This window comes from Carettochelys insculpta, chromosome 1 (genome assembly GCF_033958435.1).
Source record: "Carettochelys insculpta isolate YL-2023 chromosome 1, ASM3395843v1, whole genome shotgun sequence".
NCBI lineage: Eukaryota > Metazoa > Chordata > Testudines > Carettochelyidae > Carettochelys > Carettochelys insculpta.
The window spans coordinates 77,513,558-77,537,658 of record NC_134137.1 but is presented as its reverse complement, the minus strand read 5'-3'; positions in this window follow the sequence as shown (position 1 = coordinate 77,537,658).

Genomic DNA, 24,101 nt, shown 5'->3' with positions numbered 1-24,101 from the left:
AAATCTGAAATAAAAATAACTTCATAAAATACTGCTGTATTTTTTGAAAAATAAAATCATTTAAATTTACCTTATACATGTTTCTTTTCTTTCCCCAACTCCCCAAAAAAGCAAAAGAAACCTTAATTGAGTTAAGAGGACTTGAGCAACATTGTGTACATCTGCTACTGTTATATGAAGCAATAATGAAAAGGATTTTAAAAACCTTAATTTCACAAAAATTAAAACAACTATGAGTCATATCGGATGGGAGGAAGGATTTAATCTAAAAGACGTGAATGCTAATTGCTAATTGTTTCAAGAATGTCACTGGACTAAAAAAAAATCACGTCTAGGCTATGTCTACACTAACACCCTCCTTCAAAAGGGGGATGTTAATGAGACACTTTGGGATACGCTAATGAGGCACTGTGATGACTATGCATCACCTCATTAACATAATGGCAGCTGAGGCACTTCAAAAGTGCTGCTTTCTATTTTGCGCGGCTCGTCTACTTGTCCTTTTCAAAAGGACCCCGCCCGCTTCAAAATCCACTTATTCCTATTTGGTTATAGAAGTAAAAGGATTTTGAAGTGTATGGTGTCCTTTAAAAAGGACCCCGTGTAGACAAGCCGCATGCAATTGAAAGAGGAACTTTTGAAGTGCTGTGGTCATAATTATGCTAATGAGGAGAGACATATTCATTGCAGTGCCTAATTAGCATATCCCAAAGTGTCTCATTAGCATCCTCCATTTAAAAGGGGGGAGCTATTGCAGACATAGCCCTAAAGTTAGAAAAAGTAAAGATGTGAAGGTAAGTAAAGTCGGGTACAATACATACTATACTCCAATACACATATATTATTTGATACAACTAATGGAAAAAGAGAAGTGGGTAGGGATGAATATAAATCAAAAGCTATAGAAAGCTTTTGAGTTATAGAAAGTTAGAAAATTGCTAAGGGAAGCACAGGGCAACAAGGAGAAATCCATGGATACCAAAATTAAAGACAATAAGATGGAGAGGATTTTTAAGTATATGAATTATGAAAAGAATCTTAACATTGTCACTGGTGCATTACAGGGTGGAATTGGCAAAAGAATAATGCAGAAAAGGCAGGAGGTGTTATATGCTGCAGCTTACCTCGACGATGTCGTCATCCATAGCCCAGACTGGAACGCACACCTGGGGAAGGTGGAGGCAGTGTTAGATACCTTTAGGGTAGCTAGCCTCACAGCAAATCCACCAAAATGTGCAATAGGACTGGTGGAAGTGAAATATCTGGGGTTCATCATGGGAAGGGGTATGGTGAATCCTCAACTGAATTAGGTGACAGCCATACTGAATTGGGCCTGGCCAGTCTGGAAAAAGCAGGTCCCAGGCATTCCTAGTACTACTGGGATATTATCAGAGGCTTATCCCCCATTTTGCTTCCAGGGCTTGCCCACTGACAGATCTTGCAAGGGCTAGCGCCCCGGAGGTGGTGAATTGGAACCCTGAGGTGGAGGAGGCATTTGTCAACCTGAAAGCAACCCTATGCAGCGATCCAGTCCTCATTGCCCAAGATTTTGGGAGGGAATTCTTACTGCAAAGAGATACCCCTGAATTTGGCTTGGGGGCGGTACTATCCCAGATGGTCAGGGAGGAACAGCATTGTGTCATATACGTGAGCCGCAAGCTCCTCCCGAGAGAGTGAAACTATGCAATCATCGAAAAAGAGTGCCTTGCAGTACAGTGCAACATGTGGCCCCTGAGGTACTGTCTCCTTAGACAAAAGTCTACCTTGGTTACAGATCATGCGCCCCTGAAATGGATGCACCATAACAAAGACAGGAATGCAAGAATAACCCAGTGGTTTCTGTCCCTGCAGCCGTTCAACTTTCAAGTGCCACATAGGGCCGGGTTCAGCATGGGAATGCCACTGGCCGGTCTCAGGTACTCTGCATAACATCCCAAATAGCCTAACCCTATGGTGTTGAGCTGGGGAGGGGGATATGAGGCAGGGTGAGGCCAGAGGAGGAAAGTTGAATAAAAATGGGGCAGATTTGGAGCTGACAATCAGAGTCTGAGCAGGCTTTCCTATATCAATTAGGCCCAGCTGATCCCACTCAGGGCTACCTTTATAAACTCTCTCCCATACAGGGCAAGGGGTGGGGGGAGCATGAGAGATGCTTCAGTAGAGTTTAGGAGGTAAGTGAGGAGAGGGATGGAAGCAGGGAAGTGAGGAGACTTGGAGGAACAACAGAGACCATAGAGGAGAAGAGCCTCAGTAACCTGGGTCTGGGCTGCCCAGTCCAAGGGACCCTGAGGCTCAATCAGAGACTGTGGAGAACTGGTCAGCTGGTGCAGACAATCAAGAAAGGGTACTTGCTGCCACAGCTGCCACTACCTGAAGGAGGTACCTGGGGGCAGAGGGATCATCTGGGGAAATGGTGTAGGGAGAAGAGCTGCAGGGGCAAGGGTGAAGGGAATCAACCCTTGCTGATAGCAGCCATCCAGGGACTCTCGGCCAGAATCCAGAATGAGTGGGTGGGGACTGGGTTCCCCCCAGACCACCCCTCTGCCCCAGGTAGGGTAACGGGGTCCCTATGATGGGGCCAGTGGACTGAACAGAGGGCCTGGGGCCCAGGAGCAAGATTGATACTGCCACAAAATATATATAACACTTCTTACTGTTCTGCATTATTCTTCTGCAATTTTGACATATATATTCTCCAGATCTATCAAAAATGATTACATAATCATGTCATATGATAACATATGTTAAATTCCATTTATATCTCAGGAAGATGCTAAAGAGCAGCTATTAATGTTAGACTGTTTTAAAAGCAGCAAGTCTGTATAATTTGCATGCAAGTGATGTAAAGAGCTGGGTGAGGAACTAGTTAGAATCTCAATATTGATTTTTCAATACATGTTTGAACACTAGGGAAGTTCCAGAAGACTGGAAGAAAGCTAATGTGCCAATATTTAAAATTGGTAAATGGGATAAACCGGGTAACTACAGGCCAGTCAGCCTGACATCTGTCCTGAGCAAAGATAATGGAGACACTCATAGGGGATTTGATTAACAAAGAATTAAAGGAGTCCATATAGGTAATGAAAATAATGACAGGTTAGTAGAAAACAGATTCTGTCAATCTATCTAACTTTCACAACATTATTCTGAAGTGGTTACAGAGTTTTTGAATGAAGGACAGAGTATTGTAAGGAAAGTATTCACTAAAGACTGCTGTGTAACACTCAATCTGGTACCACCTTACATTTGATTAAAACCTGGAGCAATATAAAGTTAAGATTGCACACATTAAATGTATTCAAAGTGGGAAACACTTTTAATGTAGTGGTAAATTGACAATTACAATTGAGCAGGTGTGAATTTAGTGTTGTCTGAGAAGTACTGGTCATTGTCTTTGTGCTCTTTTACATTTTTCTCAAGAGTGCATACCTCTCGGTTTTAAAAGATGTCTCAATCTGGGTAAGAAAGTGACCATGAAAAATAACTGGAAGAGTGGTGAATAATCAGCTGAACATCATCTGCCAATGTAGAAGGGTGGTCCCGGGGGGGCCTTCCGGAAGGATGTGCTTCTTCCAGCGGCCCCTTCTTCCCACAAATTTTCAGGAAGAAGGGGACTCCAGAAGAAGCACGTCCTTCCAGAAGCACCTCTGGGGCTGCACTTCTACACGGCATTTTGGAGTCCAGAAGAATGGTCTTGCAGACTCCAAATCGCATGACATTATGCTAATGAGGTGTGGGGAATTTGCATCTGCACCTTATTAGCATCTTTTGCTCCATGTATTAGCGTGCCGTTTCCAAAGAAACAGCCTTAGCGTTTAAGGCAAGAAGTAACAAACAGATAAACTAGTCTGACTTCTTGTGCATTATAGCTCACAAACACCACCCAGCTACACATCATACTAAACCCAACATTAGGAATTTGGATTGTAAACTATTGCAGGCTTCAGAAATTAACTTAATGGGTGACTCAAGCAGCAAGCCAATGAGATTAAGGTGCACCATTGCTTGAGGCCCCGGCTACAGCAGGGCATTAATTAAATGGGATAAACTAAGAGTACTCCAGCAAGTACCTCAAAATCTTTCATACTCTATCCTCTGGGAAAATTCCTTCCAGACTGCATATATGGCTATCAGTTTTGTGAGCAGGGACCAAACAATCAGTCATCTATGAATTCTCAGTACCTCAGAGTATCTGGCCACCTTTCCCAGTGTCCTTAATCCATGTGCACTTACCTCTGATGTTTCAGAAGAAGGAAACAAATAAATATCTGGGAGAGAAGAGGAAGGGGATAATCACTTTCTGGGTCCTGTAGGTAACCAACAGAATTTTGGAAGTCAAGAGATTTGCCGTGCCCCTGGACAAGGGAGTGACTGGGCTTCCAAGGTCCAAGCATATATGGTGAGAAAGAATGAGGAGACGTGGGAGCATATGGAAACCTGCCTTAGCTGCTTGCAGCTGAGATTTCTTCTGTGCGTCTGATGTCCTCTGCAGTGCTCTAGGGTGCATCAAAGTCACACTTTGGCCATGGCCACACTAGCCCCTTCTTTTGGAAGGGCTATGGTAATGTGACACTTCTGAATATGTTAATGAGGTCACCATGAATATGTATCACCTCATTAGCATAATGACAGCCACACATGATTCGAAACTGCTGGTTTCAAAACACATGCCGCCCTTGTGGCCAGGGCCCTTTTGAAATGGCCCTCTGATTTCAAAAGCCCCTTCTTCCCATCTGCTTTAGGAAGAAGGGACTTTTGAACTCAGAGGGGTCATTTCGAAAGGTCCCGGGATACATGGCCGTTGTGCATTACAAAACAAGCAGTATTGAAGCATGTGTGGCTGCCATTATGTTAATGAGTCTCTGCATATTCATTGCAGCACCTCATTAGCATATTCTGAAGTGCCACATTACCATAGCCCTTCTGAATGGAGGGACTAGTTTGGCCATGGCCTCTGTTCAAAATGCACAATAATATCTTAATTTAAAATAATATTTTGTACAGGAAAATTGTCATATCAATTAAAAGGGAAATGTTATGTTAAATTTCAGTGTTGAGCACAAGCATGTGAACCTTAAACCACAATAACATTTGGTTAATATTTCTGTAATTTAAGGGCTTTAAATTGATAATGTAAGAGTACCCAGTACTGGAGTACTGGAACCCCTTAGATACAGGCAAAGATTGGAATCTGCATATACCCATATCCATATGTAACAAATTACAACCCTGAAATCACCTGACCATATCACACATTTTGGAAAATCGGTACTTTTCTTTTTTTTTTTTCTAATCTTGTCATTTATTAGTATTTCAACTATATGAAAATGCCAAACTTATTCCATTCTGTTAGAAGGAATGTGAGATTCAGATTGCAACATCAGAATTCTTCAGGCTAGATTTTCATAAATTATAAATCAACATAGCTGAATTGAAGTCGATGGAATTATTGTGATTTATACTAGCTGAATACTTGTCCTTGGACACCTTTATTGTTTTTGGACCATATTATGTCAGTATCGCTGTGTAAGAAAAATAACTGTTTTAATAAGTGACTTGGTAACTTCTACAAAGCAGTCCTTATGTTACGTTCTATAATATACTAACTGAATTTAAACATAGTTGTCTTTCAAACAACTTTTGCACTAAAACCTGTATTCTTGTTGTGTACCCTGGGGGCTTTGGTTATGCCTGACCACTGCAGAGGTGTTACATTATAATATTGCCTCATGTACTTATAGACATACAGTCAAATATTTTATCACTTATTCATATTTTAGTCAAATATGATGACCTTCACTTCTTTTGAGCACATGCATGATGTGTTGGTGTTGCTTCATAAATCTATGTTATAACCTTTCTGCAAGGGAAGGAACGCTATTGTGAAAAAATGAAAAAAGAAAAAATGACAAAAACTGTAGACTGCAACAACATCTATTCATTTATTATTTCTGATGTGCTCCAATTCTAAGGATATACTTGGTTGACTCAGATAATATTTGGTTTCGAGGCCACTTTTTGAGGTAGGCAGTTGCGTTTGAGGAACAAAGGAAGCACAAAGGTAAATAATTTCAATTTTCCCCGCTCTTTTAAAGTCTCTTGTGGCGTGTGGGGATATGAACATCCAACGGTGGAGTCACCAAACTATAAAGGCTTTAGCAGTTCTCATCTCTGCAGAGATTTGTTAGGGAGGAAAGTGCATGAGGGAACTTCACCTGTTTGAGTTCTAATGCAAAGGATGACTACAAAATACACACTGGCTGAGTCTACACTTTCCCCACCTTCAAAGAGGGCATATTAATCAGGGTGATGGGAGACTACTAATGTTGTGCTGTGGTGAATACGCAGAACTTCACCAGGGTAATTCCTTCCCATTGCAATTTCAAAGTGTCAAATTTTGAAGTGCCCACAGCTGTACCACACCACCGCCTTGAAGTTTGACACTTCAGAGTTGCTGTGGGGGAGAATTAGCCTTATGAAGTGCTGCATTGTCACTGCAGCACTTCATTAGTAATTTCCCATTCCCTGATTAACACGCCCCCTTCAAAGTTGGGGGCAAGTATAGACAAGCCCATTGTGTTCCCCTATTGCCTGGGACTACTCCTGGCTATTAATGGAGACTGATGTGATGGTGAGGATTGGAAATGGGTTTATATACTGTGAATGCATACAAGTATGTTAATTGCTTGCACCCTTCACAGTTGGAGAAACTGCTTCGTATAGGTTCAATGCCTCTAACAATTCTAATGAAGATGCTGTGCTTCAACCTTAATCTCTGTCACTGGATTTATGGTACATTTAAGCCCTTAATGCTAGGGACTAAGGTAAATATATAAATGATCCAAGTGTGTATGTATGTATACCATTTCTAAAAAGTTCCATTTAAATAACAAAAAAAATAGAAGTCAAGAAATCAAATATTAACCCATTACAGTGGAAATGTATTAAATCACAAGAAATTTCTTATCCACAGCCAGGCACTCAGATGCCATAGAATATGCTCCAAGCAGAAAGTCAAAGATATACACCTCAACCCATTCAAAAGCACTTGCACCAATCAGGACACTCCACCAGAGAAATAGACTGCATCATGGAAAAGGCCACCCAATATCCACAGACAAGTTGCCACAATAGAGGTATAAAGACCCTCTGACTATATATGGCTATTTGTCATATCTCAGTCCACAATGGAATCATATGGGGGTACCACCAAATAATTACAACCCATATTGGACATCACCCTGAAAGAAATCTTTCCTTCTTCCTTTTTCCTGATCGTCAAACAAATCCCTAACATGTCCAAGCTCATCATGAGAAGCAAATTCCGCATTGATGAGTATATATCACCTCCACAATGAAAGGAAGAATATTGGTGTTCAAAAGGAGTTGTTATAAAAAGATTATGAGAATAGGGTGGATGCAGAAGTTCACCAATGAGGAATTATATAGGAAAATACAGTGAAAAGAGAACCTGCTGCAGAAGGTTATAAAACGGAAGCTACAACTATTTGGATATATTTGCAGAATGAATGACGAACGAAAAATCAAGACCCTAGTATTCATCATAGCTGATGGTTCGAATAGGAGAGGCAGACCTCACAGAGAATGGATAGATGATGTAGTAGATTGGTGAGGAGCTGGTCTACAGAAACTAAGCCACTCTGCATTATACAGGGAAAGATGGAAGGAAATAGTGAGAGAGGCATCAGACACCAACGGGTGCTGAGCCCACGGTTATTGATGATGATGATGATGATGATAATATCACCTCCAAGTAGTAGTAGACCCTTGACCCTGTCAGATGCAGAATCAGAATCTGAAGACACAGCTCCACTGTTACAACAATCACACCCACACCCATTGTGATCCATGGACATGCCTGTCAGGAGGAGGAAAGGAGAGCAGCAGAATATGGCCCATGGACCCTGGGCTTCAGAAAAGAAGAATTGGGCTCCCTCAGGAAAGTGATGAACAGGATCCCCTGGAATGCTAACTGAAGAAAGAAAGGAGTCCAGGAGAGCTGGCTGTATTTTAGTGAAGCCCTACACAAGAAACATACACCCCAATGTGCAGTAAGAAAAGCAAATATGCTAAGCAATCAGCTTTGCTTAATAAAGAAATATTTGGTGATCTTAAACACAGAAGGGAAACTGGTAAGATGTAAGAACTTGGACAGATGGCTAGGAAGAAGAAAATTATATTGCTTGAGCATACACGGGTGTAAGCAGGAAGGCAGAAGCATAACTGCATTTGCAGCTAGTGAGAAATTTGAAAGACAACAAGAAAGGTTAGCAATAAAAAGGTGGGACCCTTAATGAATAAGGGAGCAAATCTATTGATAGATGATCTGGAAAAAGCTGAAGTACTCAGTGGTTTTTCCTCTGTCTTCACAGACTAGGTGAGCTCCCAGAGTGCTGCACCAGGCAACACAGTATGGGAAGGAAGCAGGCAGCTCTCAGTGTAGAAAGGAGTTAAGAGCTATTTAGAAAAGTTGGACATGTACTAATCCATGGGGCTAGATCAAATTTGTGGATGACTCTAAACTAGGGGGAGTGGTCAATATGCTGGAGGGTAGGGATAGGGTCCAGGGAGACCTAAACAAATTGGAGGATGGGGCCAAAAGAAATCTGATGTGATTCAACAAGGACAAATGCAGACTCCTTCACTTAGAATGGAGGAATCCTAAGCATTGCTACAGGCTGGGAAAGAACTGTCTAAGCAGAAGTTCTGCAGAAAAGGACCCAGGAGATTACAGTGGATGAGAAGCTGGATATGAGCCAACAATGTGCCTTTGCAGCCAAGAAGGCTAATGACATACGGGGGTGTATTATTAGAAGCATTGCCAGCAGATCTAGGGAAGTGAATATTCCCCTTTATTCAGCACTGGTGAGGCTGCATCCTGGGTTTGGCATCCAATTCTGTTCCTCCATCACCACAGTTACAGAAAGGACGTGGACGTACTGGAGAGAGTCCAGGAGAGAAGTGTCAGAGGGGTAGCCGTGTTAGTCTGGATCTGCAAAAGCAACAAGGAGAGAGTGACGAAAATTATCAGGGTGCTGAAGTAAAAGACTTATGAGGAAAAGCTGAAGAATTTTGGCTTGTTTAGTCTACAGAAGAGAAGAGTGAGCTGGGATTTGATAGCAGCCTTCAACTACCTGAGGGAGGTGAGGTTCCAGAGGGGATGCAGAGAGGCTGTTCTCAGTGGTGACAGATAACAGAACAAGGAGTAATTGTCTCAGGTTGCAGTGAGGGAGGTGTAGGTTGGATATACATAAAAAACTGTTTCACTAGGATAGTGGTGAAGCTCTGGAATGGGTTACCTAGGGAGGTGGTTAAATCTCCTTCCCTAGAGGTCTTTAAGTCCCAGCTTGACAAAGGCATAGCTGGGATGATTTAGTTGGAATTGGTCCTGCTTTCAGTAGGAGGTTGGACTCAATGATCTCCTGAGGTTTCTTCCAACCTTATGATTCTATGACCTTTCTACCCTTTTCTTTGCATACTTCCTTTGGCTCCACCTTCTTTATTATAACAAACACTTGCTGCTAGTCTTTACTTTCTAAAATTTCTTTAACTAGTCCCTGCCCTACCTATCATCGCTCATTGCTGTTGAAATGTCAGCTCCTGTCTCTGATTGACCAGTGATGATAGACTCCATTATCCACTTGTTAGAATTTCAGCTAAGTACTTTTGTGCTTTTTCCCACACTGCTTGTCATTCTTGTGAGAGAACTCCCTGTAAACACCCACAAGGCTATTTCATTATCCTTCTCTGAAAACCTGATTAAATCTCATGACTTAAAAAAATATAAAACAATTAATCTGCTGGTAGGCTGAGACCATTGCATATCATGCTGACCAATTATGCCTCCTTATTTTTTGTACTTCTCTCCCTGCCTGTATTTTTCTGCATTCTCATACTTAGATTTTAAGCTTTTTGAGGCAAAGACTGGCTTGTTGTTCTGTGTTTCTACAGGGCTTAACACAAAGGATTACTGGAACAGGATTAAAACTTTTGTGTGAAACAGCAATAGAAATAAAAATGTTAGCAAATAAAGGATTGCTAGCTACCATGAGCACCAGGTGAAAACGGACGAGATGCCCCTTGTATTGCAAATATGTATTTCTTTAAGATACACAAATGCTTCAGCATCAGACTCTTCCAACATGTATCTCTGCGTATGAAAAAATGAGTTTCTTTTTAAAAACTCCATCAGGTAACTGTTTTTCTCTTTTTCACTTCTTTTTCTTTTCTTGAGAGAAACCAGAACATGTAGCTTTCTGATTAGAATGACCCATCATATGTTTTGCTAAAATCAAAAGATGCGGCAGGTGCTCAGTACTGTTGAAAATCAGGGTACAATTTTACAGAGCCTTACTTTACTAAACAATCCCTTTGTAGCCAAGGGACCAACATATGAAATTGGTCACAGCAATGTAATTAGGGGTGTAGACCCTGCAGTCTGATGACTGCACACAGTTAATCCAGTTTAGATGATGCCTGTCTGCCAGGTGCTTTTGGTTCGTGGTCGTGGTCGTGGTTCGCTTTTTCCAGCCAAATGGAGCAGTTGTGTGGACTAGGTCACCGCTTCCCACAGCTCCCGTTGGCCAAGAACAGTGAACCATGGACACTTGCCATTGCGGGACTCCATGCCTGTGGGATCTCACAAAGAAACCATCTGGTGTTCTGCTAGCTCCTAGGCTGCTGAACTGTGCATAGCTGGCATATTGGAGGTTCCCCCTCCCCTGATATAAATAAAACACAACTTAACTGAAGACACATAGTGTCATTTTACTGTACAGAACATTAATTTTCCTATAAAGCCAATAAGGGACTGCAAATTTAAGGATCACAAAATACGTATTGGTAATCTGTGTGAAGAAAAATGAAATAAATAATTGACAAAGCTTATGAACATTGAATCCCCAGATAATCTCTGCTCCCCCAAATGGTACATTAATCTTGAAGTAAGAAAGAAGTAAATTGTGACATATATGTTCAAAGGCCAAGCATACTAGCACCAGTATTATTTAGAAAGACAGAACTTCTTTTCAAAAATAACATTTAAATTGAACAAGAATAAATTATGACCTCTTTTTTTTAATTATACTCATTTTCCGACAGAAATGAATTGCTAATGAAATCAACAAAGGGAAATGTGAAAATTAATGGGCATTTTGTATATTACTACAACAAGCCTTTAGCTGTTTTTATTTCCATAAAATGAATGAGGAGATCAAACATTGATACCATTCTAAATTTTCTTCCATGCATGCGAATAAAAATCAAGTACAAAGTGTCTTATTTTTGAACGTTGCCATTTTATTCAGCATTTAAGAGTGGCAAAAATGAGAAAATAAGTGTTTTCTTATTCAGTTGGTAAATGGGAACATAGAATGATAATAATGAATAATTCCAATAATCTATATGCTCTAATACCTTGTCTCCTATTTTGACCAATAGCAGAAGCTTCACACGAAGCCATAAAACCTTACATTAAATTATTATGCATAACACTCCTTTGGGGATTTTTTTCTCGTAACATCTCATAGTGGATAGTTTGTGAGCTGATTTCATCATGTACTTAGCCAACCTAATCAATATTTTTCTGGTTTCCTAGGGGAAAATATTTAGATGGATATAGAGGTTAGTGCACATATGCAATTTAATCAGTTACAACAGTAATGCATTTGCAAAGCAAGAAACTGGAAGCATATTCAGAGAAGGAAATCTAATACCTTATAGGTGTGTTTGGTAGCATCATGTCTTATTAAGATTGTCCGATACTTCCAATTGTATAATTGCTTTTTGGCTGTTAGTAACTTAGAAAAGATGTAATCATTTGGGTTGAAACCTTTCATGACAGATGTCTGCCTCAGATGGAATTCCCCTTTTTTGGGGGTGGGGTATTAAAAGTTGTTCCATAAAGTTGATTGAGACTGGGGTGCAATGGAAAAAAATATGACTCAACAATTAAAGTCTATCATAAACTCACACTATACTTGCACAATGGCTGTGAATCATGGGAACTTTAATTCTGGAATTCTCCAAATTTTGCTTACTTGACGTTCAAGCTGTAATGATGTTGTTTCAACATAGACGTGCGTGTGTGATTATATGGGAAGCAAAACAAAAAGAAGAAAAAAGACAATATGATAGAACTTTACTCTGGAAAGTGCTGCCTACATTAAGGAAACACAGATGTGTCTAGACTGCACAGAAAACATCTGTGAAGCCAGCCCACGGCTGCTACTCTAGTCAATAGACTTATTACCCATAACTGCAGAGACTGAAGTTAAAAATCCCCACTGCCAGGGATTCAGCCGTGCTCACCCCAGTGGACTGCTAAGTGCTCCCATGTAGCCCTTGGACTCTGCTACCTTTCCAGACAATGAACATGTGGTGGTTTAACTGGACATTAAGCCAGCCATAATCTGGAGAATGTGACCCATACTGCATGGATATTTTTTAAAATTTTCCTTCTGTTAATAACATTGTGGCCGTGTCTACACTAGCCAAAAACTTCAAAATGGCCATTTGCATGGCCATTTCAAAGTTTACTAATGAAGCGCTGAAATACATATTCAGTGCCTCATTAGCATGTGGACGGCCACGACACTTCGAAATTGACGCAGCTCACCGCCGCATAGTTCGTCCAGATGGGGCTCTTTCCAAAAGGACCCTGACTACTTCAAAGTCCCCTTATTCTTCTCTGCTCACAGGAATAAGGGGACTTAGAAGTAGGCAGGGTCCTTTCGAAAAGGAGCCCCGTCTGGACGAGCTGTGTGGCGGTGAGCCGCATCAATTTCGAAGTGCCGCGGCCACCCGCATGCTAATGAGGTGCTGAATATGTATTTCAGCGCTTCATTAGTAAACTTCAAAATGGCCATTTGCATGGCCATTTCGAAGTTTTTGGCTAGTGTAGACATAGCCTGTATTTTGTACTAAACTTTATGACCTACTTTCATGTGATCTTCTCAAATGTCTTTGTGAACACTGTTTAATTTTATAGGACAAACCTGTCTGAGGTGGGTATTTACCTCCATTTTGCTAGTTCATGAAATGGTGCAGTGTGAGGTAAAGGTCTTGTCCAAGATCCCACAATGAGTTAGTGGCAGAAGGAGAAGTGGATCCCAGAAATTCAAATGCCCAGAGACCCGCATTAACCACTAACCCACACTTTTGATTGACATTCCTTCTGATTTTTTCTCTCCATGTGTGGTATACATTTTGTTATGTGCACGGAGCTATATGTGGATGTGCACCACCAGTAAAAACACATGCTCCTGGCTGTGGTTGCTGTTGGAGCTCTGTAATCATTTAAGCAGAATTTGAATCTTTCACAAGCAGCTTAAGTTCTCAGTTTACAAGGAACATTGCTCTTGATCCCAATTGATTTTATAAATGATAAGCTGTGTTTGCAGATCATGGAGATGTTTGCATGAGACAAACACAGCCTGTGTCAATATACTAGAGACCCCAATACTGTAAAACTTATTTGAATAAAGAGTCCCCTAAAAGTCGGTGGAGACTGCATAATTAAGGACTCCCTATGTGAAGAAAATTTGTAAGCTTGTAAAATAAGTCCCTAAACCATTTCTTAATTTACTATTAATCAGATTATATATTTAAAAAGAGCTAATTTGCATCAAAGCACTCTCCTGGATCATTTTTTTTCCATTCATGTTAAAGGAGATCAAAACATACTTGTCATATCTGTACAACTGCCAATTTCTACATCTGAGTTATTGATTAAAAAAAAACCACTGAAGTCTTAACCTTGCTGTCTTTATTTTAGACAATTCAAAATGCCAGTTCTACTCTCAAAACTTCATTAAAAATAATAAAAAATGAAAATTATCCTTCAACAACCAACTTATATATATATATAAACAACCACATCAAGCACAAGAGAGTATTGAAGCTAATACATGGATTTTAACAAACTTTCAATTTTTTCTTTAAGGATGCCACTGGTTTCCAAAGAACCACAAATATGAGGGGAGCTTCTTATTGCAGACCTAAAATAAACAGGAAACCCAATACCCAGAAGGAAGCATTTCCCAATAAACAGGCTACATCTACACTGCATCACAATTTCAAAGGATCCCTTTCAAAATCTACTTTTCAAAAGAATGCCTTTCAAAATTGCATGTCCACACACAAAACAAGGATCGAGGTCATGATCTACTATTTCAAAAACTCGGCCCAGCATTTCAAAGGGGAGGGTCTACACAGCCATTGGCTCTCTTTCAAAATAAAGAGCCAGGAAATGCTGTGGACAGAGTCACATGGCTGCTAAGCCCTTCCGGGGGCTGCAGCCAGGCACTCCTTTAAGGAGCCCCTCCTAACATCTTCACACTGCACTTGCTCAGGACTGCCAGGCTGTCTACAGCAAAATCAATGCATCTACAAGACATCTGTTAGAGACAGCATGCCTCCTCAGCAGGTCTCCAAGGAGGAGTTCTTCCTGGCCATGGCCAGCTGCTGGCTGCGCTGTTTATGGCTATTCTCCAGCAGAATCAGAGGGCCAACAACATAGGCTCCCTCCTGAAGGCCATCTGCCAGGGGCATTGTTTCTGCCCACTCACCTTGTTGATGTGGCAACACTTGCTCTATGCTACCAGCAGTAAGTGGTGGGATCACCTCATGCTGTGGGAGTGTGAGGATGACCAATGGCTAAGAAACTTACAGATAACTAAGCAGACCTTCCAGGAGGTCTACTATTTGCTCTCCCCAGCCCTCCAGCACCAGGACACCAGGGCTATGTCTACACGAGCCCCAAACTTCGAAATGGCCATTTGCATGGCCATTTCGAAGTTTACTAATGAAGCGCTGAAATGCATATTCAGCGCTTCATTAGCATGAAGGCGGCAGCGGCACTTCGAAATTGAGCTCATGGGAATAAGGGGACTTTGAAGTAGGCGGGGTCCTTTCGAAAAGGAGCCCCGTCTGGACGAGACACGCGGCGGCAAGCAGCGTCAATTTCGAAGTGCTGCTTCCTCCCTCATGCTAATGAAGCGCTGAATATGCATTTCAGCGCTTCATTAGTAAACTTCGAAATGGCCATTTGCGTGGCCATTTCGAAGTTTGGGGCTCATGTAGACACGGCCCAGGATGCAGCCCATGGTCCCTGTACATAGTCATAGAACATTAGAACTGGAAGGGACCTCAAGAGATCATTGAATCCAGTTCCCTACTCTCTTGGCAGGACCAAACACCATCTAAACTATCCCCGATAGGTGTCTAATCTTCTCTTAAATATCTCCAGCGATGAAATTCCACAACCTCCCTAGGTAAATTATTCCAGTCATTATCAACCCTGACAGTTAGGAAGTTTTTCCAAATGTCTAATCTAATCCTCTCTCGCTGCAATTTAAGCACATTGCTCCTTGTCCTATCCTCAGGGGCCAAGGAAACCAATTTTTCTCCCTCCTGCCTGTAACCAATTGAGGTTCTTGAAAACCACTACCATGTCCCCTCTAAGTCTTCCCTTTTCTGAACTAAACAAACCCAGTTCTTTCAGTCTCCCCAATAGCTCATGTTCTCTAGACCTTTAATCATTCTTATCGCTCTTCTCTGGATGTTCTCCAATTTCTCCACATCTTTCTTGTCATGTGATGCCCAGAACAGGACACAATACTCCAACTGGGGCCTAATGATCACTGAGTAGAGGGGAAGAATGATTTCTTGTGTCTTACTTGCAACACTTTTGTTAATGCATCCCAAGGTTTTTTTTTTTACCGTTGACTCATATTTAGCTTGTGTCACATATGTGAAAAATGGGGCTGTTAGCACCCGGTGGTTTCCCCCCGCGACGTGGTAACCAATTAACATGCAGGCGAGCCAGGGCCAGAACCCAGGGTCCTCAAGGAAGGGGGAATCCCACTCCCGACCGGCTAAAACTAATTACTATTATTCATCTATATTGATTGCTTAACATTGAAAACTGGTAAAACTATGAACGATATTTACCTATTCTTAAATAATATTTAACTATAACTAACACTAGCTGTACCACTTTTAATCAAGTGTGGCAGGCTTAATAGGTCCGGCCTTGCGGGGTCGGGACCCCCAGGCGTTACCCTCCCCCGTCGAGAGACGGTACAGTAGGGGCCGCATCTCCCCTACTCCCCTATGAGGGGCTCTGGTGCCCACCAAGTGTCTATAAGTGTTTATAAGTTCTTAGTGTAGAGTTTGAGGCCTGAGCCATAGGCCTAATTAGTTTACATGTCCGGCGAAGGTGTTGTCCAATCCAGGTGATGAGTCAAGTCTAGTAGTTTGTCCAGTCCGGTGTAGCGTAGTCAGTTGACCCCAGCATGCGTACAGCTTGTGGGCGATGACGTGGCCTGGAGGAGCGGCGATGACGTTGGTGGGCCTCCGGTTTCCTCACCGGGCACACAGTACCCATGGCCTGAGCCATGGGCCAGTTTGCCACCCGGTGAATACGCCTGGAGACCCACTTGCCGCTCCTTGATGCAAGTGCGGTGCTGGGGTTCGTAGGGGCGCTGGTACGGCGGCACCACTTCACAGCTGATTGCCTCCCTTTAGAAGAGGCTGCAGCCGCTGTGATTGGCCCATGAGCAGCATCTTCAAAGGTGAGGGTTGCAGTGATTCGCTTTGCTTGGATCCACACCCTCTTTTAGCTCTCAGGCAGAGCTACAGCAATTCCCTCAGCTCCGGAACAGAGCCACCTAGAGGGCAGTTACTGAAGTGATTTCAGCTCGAGGCAAAGCCACCAGAGTGGCTGCCCAGTGATTTCAGCTTAGGGCAGAGCCCTGCCCAGCTCCCAGGCTGATCCACCCAGACAGCGGCTGCCACTGTGATTTCACAGCTCAACTCTGAGGCAGAGCCACCCAGAGGGCGGTTGCCTCAGTGATTTCACAGCTTTGGCTCTGGCCTCCAAAACAGAGGACGCCTAGTAGTCAATGCTGCTTTGCATAGGGTTTGCAGAGTTCTTGCTTGCAGTCCCTCAGGGCTCCTTCTCTCTTCCCAATGTTCCCGAATGAGCTGAGGGCTCTAGATTTATAGGTAGTTTTCATGATTATTTAAGAGGTAATTACCATATTCATGATTCTGGGTGCACAGTCTTCAATTAGGTCCCCCCCTCGGCCGAAGGTTCTGGAAGCTTGCTGAAGCTTGCTCCCTTTGGCCAATCAGAGGACTCCGTTTGAATCCTAGCTTCATGGATTCAAGTTACCAGGGAAGCTAACTGCCTCAAAATGGCCGTTGATGGGGCCACAAAATGGTGGCCTATGAGCTCTTAGTTTTTCCATGTCCCTGTATTGATTTTACCTCAGCCAGAGGTTTGTTTCCCCTGACACACGGGGGCGATTATGTCCTAGAGATAAAAGTCCCCAACAGGGGCATGTCTATTGAAATAATTCATCAAGTATAATGGTTTTCTTTAGAGCAAATTAATGCACACTGAGTATTCTAGAAATAGATACTTAGATATTTGGTTTCTATGAACTCTCATTCGTTAAGTTGCATACATAACCAGTGCATTAATTTTTCCTCAGAAGTCTCAGGTAGAGATAGCCATCTGGAACCTGAACACCCCAAACAGCCACCAGTGCATTGGCCACCCGTTCACAGTGGGCAAGTCCACTGTTGGGGCTATCCTGATGGAGGTAAGCCAATCTCTGGCCACACCCCCACCATGGGGAGGGGACTTCCTGGCAAGGGGCTGCACTTCAGGGGTTTGGGGAGAGAGGGGACTGTGGAGGGGGCCCTGAAGGGTTCTAGGGAACAACCCAGCCATACACTCACAGATGTGCCTGCCTACCACCCCATGCAGGTCATCTGGGTGATAAACACCCTCCTCCTTCACTTTGTCATTACTATCAGGGACCTGGATGTCACCCTTGTTGGATTCTTGGAGCTGGGCTTCCCAAACTGTTTCAGTAAGCTTGATAGAACACATATAGCTATCTGGGCCACAGACCACAGCACAGACGCCTTTATAAACAGAAAGGGGTACTATTCCATGGTCCTCATCGATGCAAAGGGGTGGTTCATGGATGTGTGCATTGGCTTGTTGGGGAGGGCCCATGATGCCAAGGTGTTCAGAACTCATGGCTGGGGCACAGGGTGCAGGAGGGGACCTACCGCCCCCCAAGGAGCTCCCCATGGGAGATCTCACCATGTCCCCCTGCATCATGGCTGACAACATGTACCCCCTGCACACATGGCTCATGTGGCCCTACACAGGATGGGCAGACCTGTCCCAAGACCTTTTTAACATGTGCCTGAATCATGAGAGGAACACCACTGAGTGGGTGTTTGGGTGCCTCAAAGGATACTTTCACTGCCTCCCGAGGAGGTTAAAGGTCAGCTTCACAAATGTGCCCCCAGTAGTTGCATCCTGCTGTGATCTCCACAATATTGCAGAAAGAAAACAGGAACCATTCTAAAGTGCTGGGCTGAAGAGACTGGCACCACGTATGAGCAGCCACCAGCTGCCATGTGATGCCAGGTGCAATGGGACAGGGTTTGGGTCAGATAGGCCCTGCATGAGGCCTCTGCACAGGGCCCACAGTAGCTCTCCCTCAGCTACCCCTCCACCACAAACCCTCTTCTGTATCCCCCATCTCTCCTCCACCATACAAGAGGGGCAACGGGGTAGGGGTGAACATTAAAACATTTGCTATTATCACTATATTTACTATGACCTAATAAATGTTACACAAAGTTATAAAAAAGAGGTTAATACTATTTACATGGGGGAACAGGAGAAACTATATATAACAGGGATCCTGGGATGGCACTGTGGGAGGAATTGAACTTGGGGGAAGGTGATGGGGTGAGGGCTCAAATTTGGAGGAAGGTAATGGGGTGGTGGGGTTAATCATCCACTGGAGGCAGGGGGCAGGAGCAGTGACAGCTGCAGAAGCTACTACCACCCTGGATTGAAGGTCCCCATTGGGGCTGAGATTGGGCTGAGACAATGAGGAGGTAGGGGATTGAGAGGGATGTGGCAGGCTCAGGGTTGGTGGGGCACAGAGGGGGTGGGGGCCAGTGGTTAAAGAGGGGCTGACTTGCCCTGAGTGCTGCTGGCCACCATCCACTGCCCCAGTGCCCCCTGGGCAGCAGGTGGGAGAGTGGGCAGGAGCAGTTCCCCAGGCTTGGGAACTCCAGGGAGAACTTCAGGGAGGACTGCAGGGGGACTGCAAGGCAAGCTTGTGAGGGAGGAGAATGCTGAGTGAGGCAGGTAACCATGGCCCAGGTGAGAGTGTCCAGGCTGTTGGCCTCTCACACCCAAACCTCCTGCTCCATTGCCAACCAGTCTGGAGCATGATTATCATGTCCTAAAAAGCTGCCATGTTGGTGGCTGCCTCCTCCTCTTACCCTCACTGGTGGCTGGCCCAGAGACAGCTCCATGTAGGTGAGTGATGCTATCGGGTCGCAGTCTCCTGGCCCTCAGCTCCAGGGTGCTGGCCTCACCTGGGGCTCAGCTGGCCCCTAGATGGTGGACCTACCCGGGGAGACTAAATGGAACAGGAGGATGGTCAAAGAGTCCTTCATCCTGACCTTGGAGGGTTGGGCCCCTGCTCCCATGACCCTCATACCACTCCCCCATGTCTAATGACCTGTGGGAGGTGTGGCATACTGTTTGTGAAGGGGCTTGCACATGGTGGGGCTCACCCTGGCGGTGTCCACACTTAGAAATACTTCGAAATGGCCATGCTAATGGCCAAATCAAAGAACACTAATGAGGTGCTGAAATGAATATTCACTGCCTCATTAGCATGCCGCCAGCCACAGCACTTTGAAAGTGCCCTAGTTTGCTCTCCTGAGGCTTGTCTATATGGGTGTCCTTCTCAAAAGGACCCTACCAACATTGCTATCTCCTTATTCCTATTAGATCAGAGGTACTGTTGTGGCTGGTTGGATTTGCCTTAGTGAGAAGAAAATCCCAGACTGGGACTGTAAGGAGCCTGGTTTTTAAGCTAAGGTGCTCTACATTGATTTCTCTAGCTGTGCCCAGAAACCCAGTCCTATCACAACCTCTTCTTCCCCACCAAGGTGGAGGAGGTCCTTGAGTTCAGCTTCCTTCCAGGATGCGCCCTTTCTGGGGGAAGAGGAGGGGCGGAGGGGTTGGCTTGGCTCCTGGGACCTCTAGCTGAACTCACTAGCAGGACCCTGTGGGGAATGGAGTTCCTGGCTGCTTCCCATTGCCACCTGATATTGGATCTCATGGCTCTGTCATTGGGTGGGAAGGCATGCTACAGGGAATTCATGCTCCCCCCTGCTGCTAGCATGATCTCAGCTTCCTGCCACAGGTTGCCGGGTGGCTACATCTTTACATGTGGTTGTCAGTAACCATAGAGCCCCTCCTGGGCCGGCCAGAGTGTCTCCACACTCCAGCAGGCTGGCACCCTGGCAGACCTGCTCTTTTGAAAGACTGGACCATGGAGCTTCCACACACATCCAATTTTGAAATTATACTCCAGAATAGGGTGGTTTCCCTCACATGAGAATTCAAGAAGGACTTTGAAACGTGGGCCCCATTTCCTCAATTACAATTATGAAATCGGGCATAACGTATGTAGACACTCTATGGTTTTCTTTGAAAGGGGGCCTAATTTTGAAATACATTGCTAGTGCAGACATGGCCTAATTGTTTGAGTGTCCAAGAGTGAACTGCAAGTTTTGAGAGAGAAAGACAGAAACGACAGAAAGACGTGCTCCCACAGGAAGAGGGACATGGCACTGATTACATTTTTGACGTGTTGCTGTAACAATCTCTATTCTCATCCAGATGTTTAACTAAATTTGTTATTGGCGCAGTTACAGCTCACATCACTAATGTATGCAAAGTGATACATGCCTGTCAGAAAAGCAAGGTGTTCCCATTGTATTTCACTTGAGTAAAACTCATATTGCGTGTTGTGGCATTGAAACCTAATATAAAAGTGCTTTTTTTTTGTACTGGTAATTGCTGGTACAGGCACCTCAGGAGTCCCAGTTGTGGAACCGGCTGCAGGAGGCACAGGTGAGGAAATTGTTGAGTACCAGCTCCTCTTTTGTTTAAGAAAAAAAAAAGATACTGGCAATATATACACAATGCTAAAAATGTGTGTAAAATAATTATTGATCCTGAACATCTAAATATAAATAATGTATTATTATTGTTTATGTTCAATAACATAATGGAGCCTCTGATTATTTCATGTCTTTAAAGACCTGATCATTTTCAATGTCATGCAAATATGCACATGTTGCTAAGACCAACTGCCTATGAATGAAACTCAAAGGTTACCCACCTAGCTTGATTAGTGCCTCCTATAAACCAAATAAATGATATCAATTTGTTGTCTCCTGGAATGGCATTCAAATTTTATTCTGAGTTCATTAAAAGCATGGATATCAAGCATTGCTTTGCATGAAAACAACAAACTCTTGTGACTGCACAAGATGCCCTCAAAATCCTTGAAATTATTTTTGGATAATATTAGAGAGACAAATAGACTATGGAAATTATCTATTTCAGTAAAGGGGGTAACGTTAAATGGTGAATCATTTGTCTCTTAAATAAAAAATAACACTTCCCAAAAAAAGAACAGTTTACTCTAATAAGCCATGAATTCTGCATTTAAATAACACTTAACAACTTTGTCTAGACTGTGTTCAAAGTTTAACAATTTATTTATTGAGTCTCAATGTCTAATTTTAAAATAGGTTATTCTTCTGGATATTTTTTCTTTGCTGTTTCCCCTGTACACAACATCCAAAATAGAAATGTCAATCTACAGACTGGCCCTGCAGATTTCCATGACCAGCATCTGATGAAGTGAGTCTGTGCTCACGAAAGCTCATGCTCAAAACTTTTCTGTTAGTCTATAAGGTGCCACAGGACCCTTCATTGCTGTTACAGATCCAGCTTAACACGGCTACCCCTCCGATAATCTACAGACTATAACTGATGATTTCCAAAATCATACTTCATGAACATAGAGGACCAAAAGTGCCTTGTTACTAGTAGTTGTTACGACTAAGTACCCTCACTAAGGTTTCATATACCATTCAAAGTAAGGTCCCATGGTACATCACTGAACAGCACACACAGCTACTTGGAGCCACTCATCATATTTTAGTGAGTCACCGGGAGCAACTACAAGGAAATTACCCTTTGGAGATTCATTTATCTAATATGAAGAACTGCTGCCTTTTGAATTTTCTGCATACAACATATATTGGAGCAAGCTAATGGACAGCTCAGAGCAGAGTTGCAGATGGATTACAATATACTTGTCATCAACAAAGACAAATAATCATGGTCAAACACTCAGCAAATGTTATACCATAGAAACAAAATAAAAGTGGAAAAGAAAAATAAATCATGCCACCCAAACATGTTCAGCACTGTGAAACCAAGGACAGAAAAAAGTATGCAGTTAGAATACACTATTATTGCAATACACAGAATAGGAAATTTCATTATGAGTTCTAAGGATAAGAAAATTATTTGGAACATGGAACATACAAACATTATATCAGGCTGGAGTACCTGAAGTAATAATGTTTGAGCTGAAAAAGGTATTAGTGGGAAATCATCACCCTGGCTATGTCTATATTAGCACACTATGTCGAAGCAGCCTATTTCAAAGTAAGGATATCGAAATAGGCTACTTCAACATGTATCATCTACACATCCTCCAGAGCTGGTGCCGTCGACATTCAATGTTGAAGTAACAATGAGGAACATCGAAAGGAGCCCTTCTGGAAGGAAATACAGAGCGTCCACACACACAAGCGTTCCCTGTCGAAATAAGGGGCCAGGAAAGCCTGCGGACCAGGTCACAGGCTGGACTAGCCCTTCCGGGTCAACAGCAAGCTGCTCCTTTAAAGGGCCCCTTCCAGACACATCTGGCCTGCACAGCACGAGGCCCGCAGAGTACTCTCCATGCTCTCGCAGACCAAGTCACAGCAGCTATGGACCCCCAGCAGCAGCAGCAGCAGCAGAAAGAAGAGTCCCTCCAAGTAGTCAGCCAGGGGGCAAGTGCCCTGATAGGTGCTGCCCGGGAGGCTGCCTAGTGGTTCCTGCCAGAGGACCCCTCTCTGAGGGCAGACAGGGACGCCCCTGACCACTGGGCTCCCCTCTTCCTCCCCCACCGGGTGCTCCCCCTCCTGTGGAGCTCTGAGTGGTGGGAGCAGCTGGTCATGCAGGAGTGGGATGACGACCAGTGGCTGCGGAACTTCCGCATGCACTGGCAGACTTTCCTGGAGCTCTGCCAGTGGCTCACCCCCACCCTGAGGCACCAGGACACCCGGATGCGGCACACCTTTCCTGTCGAGAGGAGGGTCGCAATAGCTATCTGGAAGCTGGCCACTCCAGACAACTACCTCTCCATGGGACACCAGCTTGGAGTGGGAAAGGCCACGGTCAGGGCTGCTGTCATGGAGGTAAGGAGGCCCGGGAATGCACCCACTGTGGGGGAAGAGGGGCTGGGTGTGGGGCTGGGGAGGGAGGGGCTGGGCAGGGGGTACCCGGGGAGGTTCCCAGGAGGGGGGCCTAAGGGGAGGGCCCTGGGGCACCTTGCACACCCTCATGGGTGCCTGTGTTCCCTCCCCACAGGTGGTCCGTGCGCTCAGTGCCATGCTGCTCCAAAGGGTCATCCATCTTGGGGACCTGGAAGCAGCTGTCTCCGGATTCACTGCCATGGGGTTCCTGAACTGCTCTGGGGCCCTGGACGGGACCCACATCCCATCTGTGGCCCAGACCACAGTGGAGGAAATACATGAACCTCAGGGGCTACCGCTCTGTGGTCCTGCAGGCCATGGTGGACAGTCAGGACCGCTTCCAGGAGGTGTACATGGGCTGGCCCAGCTGCACCCATGAAGCCCGTGTTTTTTAGGAACTCAGGCCTGTGCCGCCTTCTGGAGGCAGGGACCTACATCCCCCAGAGGGAGATCCCTCTGGGGGATACCACCGTGCCCCTCTGCCTTGTGGTGGATGCGGCCTACCCCCTCCAGCTCTGGCTCATGCGCCTGTACACTGGCCACCTCAATGCCAGGAGCGGTTCAATGCCCGCCTGAACCACGCCCACCAGGTGGTGGAGAAGATCTTTGGCCAGCTGAAGGGCTGCTGGCAGTGCCTC